At 40.8% G+C, this 8,868-nt stretch overlaps 1 protein-coding gene across 1 annotated transcript in view; it reads left to right on the top strand.

The window, feature by feature from the left end:
* The window catches only part of NOL12 (nucleolar protein 12), an 87,770-nt gene that overhangs the window by 77,874 nt on the left and 1,028 nt on the right, over positions 1-8,868 (top strand). The window lies entirely within an intron of this gene.

Genomic DNA, 8,868 nt, shown 5'->3' on the forward strand with positions numbered 1-8,868 from the left:
TTCTATCACTGAAGCTAAGTAGCTTTGGCTCTGTTAAGCTGCCTGAATGAGACCACCTAGAAAGAGGCATAGCTCACTGGAAGAACACATAGGCCCGGTACAAATGGGCCTCTTGATGATGTGCTAGGGTTGCCTCAGGGTGTTGCTTACAGACACCCGGCAACCCTAGCAAATATTCCATACGTCAAAATGGTGGTGCCCTGTACAGATGGGCACTGCCATTTTGATGTGATGGACGCTTAGCGTCCGCACGTCACGATGTTGACGTCGCGAGTGCGCCATTGGCGCACTGCGGCTTCAGTATCATGCCACAAAAGAACCCACTTTTTGTGGGTTCTTTTTCTGCCGCAGGAAACTGCGCGGTTTGTCCACTGCATTTCCCCCCTGGCGGAAAACTAGGCACTGGCAGACTGCCCTTTTGGGCGGTCTGTACCGGGCCATAGTTTGCAGATATTGTCCCTGATTCCACACCTGGCCTCACTAGGGAACCATGAATTCCCCTTTCTGAAGCCCACTGGCACAGCAGATAATATGAGGCTTGATCAGAGATAGGGAACACCCGGATCAGACAAGGGGATTTGGAAGTATAATCCGATGGCAATCTGAACGCAATCATGGGGTTTAACGTTATTGTGTGATAACCCACTACAGTACACACAAATTCGGGCAATGGGAAGTCAGTCCGAACGCAATCATGTGGTTTCACATTATTGCGTGATAGACTGCCATACGCACATTTGGGCAATGGCATGTTATTTTCAGGCAATGGAGAGCCAGTTTGAATGCATTGCGTATTCACGTAATTGTGCAAAATTAGCGACTTTAAGTGAATGCATTTTGGCCCCACTTTCTTTTCATTTGAATTTAAGAGAAATTCCTCCCGTTTGATAAACTCCTAAATGATGTTGGATTTCCTTTCCAATCATTCCTGACTGACAGTCATATCGGCTGTTGAGAAACCAACAAGATCTGAAAGGTCACATGCTCCTCACTGCTTGGGAAGACAGATCTATCTATTGTCATGACTTAATATTGGGAGCTTCCTTCTGGTAGGAAGTACCTTTCTATTCAGGTGTAGCGTTTGGAAACTAACTGACTTTTCTGAGGAAAGGGCTCTCAATGAGGGTAGGCAGTCCTGGAGTTTTAAAACTGATCTATTTTAAAATAACTTTTAATCCAATGGTGTTTTTGATGTAATTTATTTCTATTTTAATATAATACATTTTTGTGATTTTGTGTCTTCAAGAAGAAAACATGTTACAAGATATCTACCAGTTTTGGAAGAAAGGTGGGATATCCATCAAATAATTATGTTCCTACGATTACAAGTGATTCTGATGTCTTTGGAGCTAGAGTAATGTATAAATGAAATAAGGTATCTCCTTGTTTTCCCCCCCTTAAGCTAGTAAATACAGGAAATATTAACCATGCTTCCTAGGCATGCTCCGACTGGAGGGCATTCAACTAAATGTATAATAATGAATAATAATTATTAATATATATTCTTTCCTGCCTCTCCTCAAGACTTGTGGGTACCATGTGTTAATAGAAAAACCTTTTTAAACAGAAAAGATATACATATATTTCACATGATGGCCTGGGCATTGGGTGCTTATAGGCCAATGTTTTACATTTTCCCCTAAATCGCTGTGGCAAGGTAACTTGTTAGACGCATGCAGATAAGTGTGTTGGGGTAGGCTGTCTTTTCTCCTGTGTCTAATGTGCTGCAATCTATTTACTCTTCCAGAGAGTATTGACCGGCTTCCAAACGTAAGTGGTTGAGAGGAGAAAAATAGCGATGGAGGAGATAAAACACAAGCTGAAAGAAGAACAAAAAGATGAAGGAAGAGGTACTGTCAACTTGGTGGTGGTCAGGTTTGCTAAGATGTTCTGAGGCAGTATGACTGACCCCCAAAACAGCTGGGGAAGTTCTCTGCTGAAGAGACTCCAGAACTCCACAAAAGCTTCATACAGTATCTCCAGATGATATTGGATGTAACTCCCAGCATTCCTTTCCTTAACTTCAAGGATAACATCTGGAGGCCCTGTGATTCCCCTCCGTGTGATATGATGCAACAGAAGAACATTGGAGGGTAATCTGGTGCTCTTTTCCAAAATCACAAGAAGCAGTGTTGCTTTACTAGCTGCTACTTCCTTGGGGATAAGAGAATTTGCACTTTTTGCAACTCTGGCCCTAGCTTTGAACCCCCAAAGCAATACGTGTGCCCTTGTATCTGCTGCAGTTTGGTTCCAAGACCCTCGCGGATTAAAACCTGGATACAGTACTCGAATTATGAATAAAAATCTGGTGAACATGGAGGGCTTACTGTATTCATAATTCCATAGTGTTCTCCTGGCCTTCCTGTTTCAGAAGACAAAGATGCATTCTGTAACATATGTGACCTGTGACTTGAATGAAATGAAGATATGAATGCTTGCTTAAGGACTAGCAGCACAAGAAGCTAATTTATACTGCGTAGTTGATGATATCAACTAGCAGAACATTTCCCTGGTTTAGGCAGGCAATGCTTCTAGTACTACCTGGAAACTGCTAGGGATTGAACCTGGACATTCTGCATGGAAAACAGTTGCTCTGCAATTTAGCTGCATTCCTTCCTGGTGTTTCTTCCAGTTTTTTTCCTTACCCAGAAATTTTGGTAGATGGGGGGCTTTGGCCCTAAACTCCCTGTTGTGTAAGAAATAGTGATAGACTAGCTTGGCAAGCAAGGTGTGTTCCAGAAGTTGTGTGTTGTGTATTGTTTGCTGACATTTATCCCTGAGAGCCTGAGAAATGAACTCTTGACAACTGGGAAGTGACCATCAGCTCTGTGAGAAAACAGTGGATGATTGGTTTTTGACTCATCTCTTGTTTTAAAACAATTTACTTTAAATCAATGTGTTGAAAACCTTCGTTTCTTTGCTTGCCATTTTAGAGGCATAAGGATATATGAAGAGTTGAAGGAAAGAGAAGATGCCTTAGGTGAGTCCTGCCTGAAGAAAACCATGGCCTATGAGGAGTGAATTAGGAAGCTGAGTACATTAGCCTGGAGAAGAGGATTAAGAAGTGATATGATAGCCATGTTTCATATCTGAGGAATGTATATTCAGGATGCTTTTTTTTTTTGCTACTTTTGATCCTGTTTTTCCCATCCATTTTATTGGAGAAACTGATTTAATATTTGTAATTCCATCATGTTCCTTCTTTAACCTTTTAGAGGAAGCTGACACGATTAGAGCATCTGGTGACATCCGGACAGAGTCTGTGAGCTACGATCACCCAGGCCACACTGTCACTGTTACTACAGTCAGGACCTGGACCTCTCAGGAACACGCCTGTTAGGACTAAAGTACCCAGGAGGTAATGTTTCTCATTTGCTTGTGGAGAACAGGGTATTTCTTGGTGTACAAATCTTCAGAATCCCCTTGTTGGCTGGGATTCTGGGATTATTGTCAAAAAAGTAATTTTTCCAATTAACCTTCAGTTTTTGGAGGCAATAGATGAATGGAAGAAGAAAGAGAGAATACACATTTAGTTCTCTTTACTTGTGCTTTTAATTCAGTAGAAACTATCTACGCACAACCTGCATCCACATATACATATAAATGTATACATAATATTTTCAAATGGGACCAGCTCTGATGATAATTGTCACACTTTATAATCTTCATTTAACAAACGGTTTGGCAAATGAAATCTTTGACAATATGTTGGAATGAGCTTTTGGATTGTTATATTTTATCATGGGAGAGTTACCTGTCAGAGTGTCCAAAGAGTTGGGGAGTTCAGTGGCAGAACTCCCATTTCATGTCAGGAAAGGGATCCTGGACGAACTCTAAAACTGCTAGTTCTTGTAGACCGTACTGAGCTAGATGGACCAGAGTCTGCCTGTGTACAAACAGGCATGAGCAAGTGTGGCCCCAGCCTGCAGGTGTAAAAAAAATGTTTTTGACTTAGAATGCCCCCAACTGCACTCTGGGGAAAGTGCAGAGGGCATTTCCACACATGTGGAGGACACCTAGGATCCCAAGGGTTAAAAGGGGGGATGCAATTTTTTTCCAGGTTTTTCTTGTCCTGGATCTTCCATTAGGGATGGTAGTGCCTTTCACCACATTTTGCCCCCAACCAGCCAGTTTAGTTCAGGAGAGGCCTTTACAAAAAACCCAAACATGATGTGAAATGCCCCCATGTACCTCAGAGATGTCTGAGGGCAAAAAAGTATTAATTCATTCATTCTTCCTGGAACAGTTAAGGCACCCAAGGGTCTCCTGAAAACAATGCAGCTCCCTGACTTTCCACAGTTGCCCACTACAGTGTACAAGATGTGTTTTTTTGTGGGTGGATGGATGCAGAGATTAGTGTCTACATGAGTGTGTAGGGACTTATAATTGTCCGGATATCTTCATAGACTGGGGTGGCAATCGTGTGGCCCTCCAGATGTTGTGGGGTGTAGTTCACAAGCATTCCTCATCGTTTGCTTTGTTGTGTAGCTGATTGGACGTACGTCTAGGATTCCAACTCCTAGTTAGAGTCCAGATGTAATCTGTGGAAGGAACTCCCCTCCAGCCCACAAGCTGCTTCTGCTGTTATCTCCAAACTGATCAGAGGAGCTTAACACACCCAGCACAGAAACTGAATGGTGTTATGCAAATAGTGGGTTTGTTGCAAGGGACTTATTTCTAAATAGGGATTTACAGAATTGAGATTGAAAAAATGTTCAGATTAGTAACAATTAAATCTGGTTCACTCACGTTTGGTTTGCCTTCACTCTACCTACAGTTGGATGTGCCCCTTCCCTGCCTCAGACTTTTGAATGGTGATGAGTCTGGCTTCATGTGGTTTCCCTGGCTTTTTCAGGGAGCAAAGAACTGGAAAAAAAGATGCCTCCATCAAACCTACCTTGCCTAAGAAATCTAAAGATCCTTTCCTGTCTCAAAGGTATGATGAACTCTCCTTATCACTCAAAACTAGTTCAGAATATCCCGTTAGTCCTCTGAAAGGATTGTCAAAAGATTTTTCTGTGAGTTGACAGAATGCCTTCTTGTTACTCTTTTGACCATTGACGATTATCTCTGAACAAGTTGTTACTGGATGTTTACTGTGTACAAAAGAAGGCAGGCGTTAAAAAGGATTAGAGAAAGAAACACCAACAGTTTATGATATGCAGATGATACTTGCTACTAGCAGAAAATAATGAAGACTTGAGGTCAAGATAAGTGTAAAAATAGGGTTGCAGTTGAACATTAAGGAAAAAATATAACCAAGATTTACTAACAATAAAAAAACAATAATAATGGTTTCTTTGCCCCCCTCTCTTTCTGTGGGATCAAAGTGGAAACAATGACACTTAGATACACCACCAGTTAAAAGAAAATAAAACCAATACATGTTAAAATATATGTACTGAAAGTAGATGACGAGTTAAATCAGACTAACAACTCTGGGGAGGAATGTTTCATGCAGAAAAATTGTAAGACAGTTTGCTGAGTTTTCTTTCCTTTAATGACACCAGTAAAGCTCTATTACTTTTCTTTCTCTTATCCCCATCCCCAACTTAATGGCCCATTTCCTGCAGGATGAAAGCAAACCCATGGGAAAAAAAATCAACTGGGCTGGTTCAGGTTTTTTTTGAGTTGGAGGTTTAATTCCTCCTTTCCCCATGTCAACCTACACATATATTTTCTAGACTTCGCTTGATCTCTGCTTGGTGTCAACCATGCTTTAATACATTGCACTTCGTATATTACATCCAGTTAGTTTTTCCAAGAAGTAACTGTATTAGTCTCTGCAGATAAAAGGAAGAAGGGATTGAAGAGGGGGAAAGAAATGTTGCAGCTCTTTAAGACTTAACTGCTTTTTATTTTAGCATGAGCTTTTGTAGATGTAAACCAACTTCTTCAGAGTGACGTACAAAGTGATATCCAGACCTCAGACATCAAGTTAGACTCTGGTAATCTGCACTGCAGAAATAATTTGCTGTGGCTCAATACTGTGGAATTCTGAGATTTGTATTTGTGAGAAATTTAGCCTTCCCTATGAGGCTTAGTGCCACAACAAACTACAAATTCCAGAATTCTTAGAATTAAACCATGACAGTTAATTAGTCTCAAACTACTTATTTCTGCATGCAGATGTACCTCTTGTGTCCCAAATTAGCTTTATGAGCAGAATCTCTGATTCTTTCCTTCTCCCAAGATGGCAATCTAGACAGTCTCAGTACCACTGTCTTTGAAAGCAGGACAATATTTGTTGTTTTGTTTAAACAGGTGTCAGTAATTTAATTTGATATGTACTTATCAGTGTGTTTATTTTGATGACTAGGTATTCCCCCCCCCTTTATTTATTTTTTTAAATTGATATTGGAGTTTGCTGGGCCGTGGCCAGACTTTTATTGAGCTCCTGTAACAATTACCTGAGAATATGCGCCATGAACTCAGTAGGATGAAATATAGGAACATCTTTCAACATAAAAAACTCTTAATGATGCTTGGGATATGATTTGTTAATGTAAATATGATGTTACGCCTTAATGAAGCTGACTGACAATTAAAATAAACATCTGTTATCTAAGGAGCACAAAAATAGCTGCTGTTGTGTGCCCTCAAGTTGTTTTTGACTTATGGCGCCAAAAACACCTGTAACAGAGTTTTATTGGCAAAATTTATTCAGGGGGGTTTGTCTTTGTCTTCTTCGGAAAGCTGAAGGAGTATGCTTGCTCAAGGTCACAACAGTTCCATAGCGAGTGGAGATTTGAATCCTGGTCCCCTGAATTTTACTCCAGTACTCAAACACTGCACCATATGGTCTCGGATTTTTTGATATGATTGCTTGTTTAATTATTATTTTCTTACTATTGTATTATAAATTGTTCTAATCTATGTCATAGGTTGCCTTGGTCCCATATTTCAAGAAATCAGGATATAATTAATTCATATTGGAGAAACAGTATACTTATTCTGTTAAATATGCTCAACAGGCCAGATGGTTGTGGGAGCGTGACAGGCACTGATTAGGCAGAAACAGGGGAAGAGTATGTGAAAGGGGTATATAGCTGAATGGAGATAAGTTGTGGGGAAGGAATGATTTTGAGAGGTCTTGGTGTGACTCTCCTCTGGGAACATCCTCCCCAAATCAGCCCAACTGCTTTAATATTTTATTCTCCTAGTCATGCTACATTTCATGTTATGGTTTTATGCTGTGCTAACTTTATGGATTTTATTCTCTCCAGTTTCAAATTGTTTAGCTGCTGCAATAATCAGTTAATTAATTAATCAGCATCTAATCAATTGCTAGCAAAGTTTATTTTCCTCTGTTCTTAGTACGAATGATTTCTGATTTTATAATGTGCTATGTTTTCATTTGTTGAAGTTGCCCATTGAACTTTGTTTATTGGGATGTTTGTGTGTGTGTGTGTGTTGTAAAAATTTTAAAAGAAGAGGATGGAAAAGAGGACTGATGAGTAGTTTCAGTACACAAAGAACAGAAGGAACTGTGGTGAAAAAGGGGGGGAAACAAGGAGATACCTTATTTCTATACATTACTCTAGCTCCAAAGACATCAGAATCACTTGTAATCGTAGAAACATAATTATTTGATGGATATCCCACCTTTCTTCCCAAACTGGTAGATATCTTGTAACATGTTTTCTTCTTGAAGACACAAATCACAAAAATGTATTATATTAAATAGAAAATAAATTACATCAAAACACCATTGGATTAAAAGTTATTTTAAAATAGATCGTTTTAAAACTCCAGGACTGCCTACCCTCATTGAGAGCCCTTTCCTCAGAAAGTCAGTAGTTTCCAAACGCTACACCTGAATAGAAAGGTACTTCCTACCAGAAGGAGATCCCAATATTAAGTCATGACAATAGATAGATCTGTCTTCCCAAGCATGAGGAGCATGTGACCTTCAGATCTTGTTGTTTCTCAACGCCGATATGACTGTCAGTCCAGGAATGATTGGAAAGGAAATCCAACATCATTTGGAGTTTATCAAACGGGAGGAATTTCTCTTAAATTCAAATGAAAAGAAAGTGGGGCCAAAATGCATTCACTTAAAGTCGCTAATTTTGCACAATTACGTGATACGCAATGCATTCAAACTGGCTCTCCATTGCCTGAAATACATTGCCATTGCCCAATGTGCGTATGGCAGTCTATCACGCAATAATGTGAAACCAATGATTGCGTTCGGACTGACTTCCCATTGCGCCGAATTTTGTGACTGTAGTGGGTTATCACACATAAGTTTAAACCCCATGATTGCGTTCAGATTGCCATGGATTATACTTCCAAATCCCCTTGTCTGATCCGGGTGTTCCCTATCTCTGATCAAGCCTCATATATCTGCTGTGCCAGTTGGCTTCAGAAAGGGAATTCATGGTTTCCCTATTGAGGCCAGGTGTGGAATCAGGGACAATTCTGCAAACTATGGCCGGTACAGACCCCCAAAAGGGCAGTCTGCCAGTGCCTAGTTTTCCGCCAGGGGGGAAATGCAGTGGACAAACCGCGCAGTTTCCTGCGGCAGAAAAGAACCCACAAAAAGTGGGTTCTTTGTGGGCATGATACTGAGCCGCAGGCGCCAATGGCGGCACTCGCGACGTCAACATCGTGACGTTGCGGACGCTAAGCGTCCATCACATCAAAATGGCAGTGCCATCGTACAGGGCACCACCATTTTGACGTATGGAATATTTGCTAGGGTTGCGGGTGTCTGTAAGCAACACCCTGAGGCACCCTAGCACATCATCAAGAGGCCCATTTGTTGACCGGGCCTATGTGTTTTCCAGTGAGCTATGCCTCTTTCTAGTTGGTCCTTCAGCAGCTTAACAGAGCCAAAGCTACTTAGCTTCAGTGAAACATCAT

This window comes from Sceloporus undulatus, chromosome 5, assembly GCF_019175285.1.
Source record: "Sceloporus undulatus isolate JIND9_A2432 ecotype Alabama chromosome 5, SceUnd_v1.1, whole genome shotgun sequence".
NCBI classification, from domain to species: Eukaryota; Metazoa; Chordata; class Lepidosauria; order Squamata; family Phrynosomatidae; genus Sceloporus; species Sceloporus undulatus.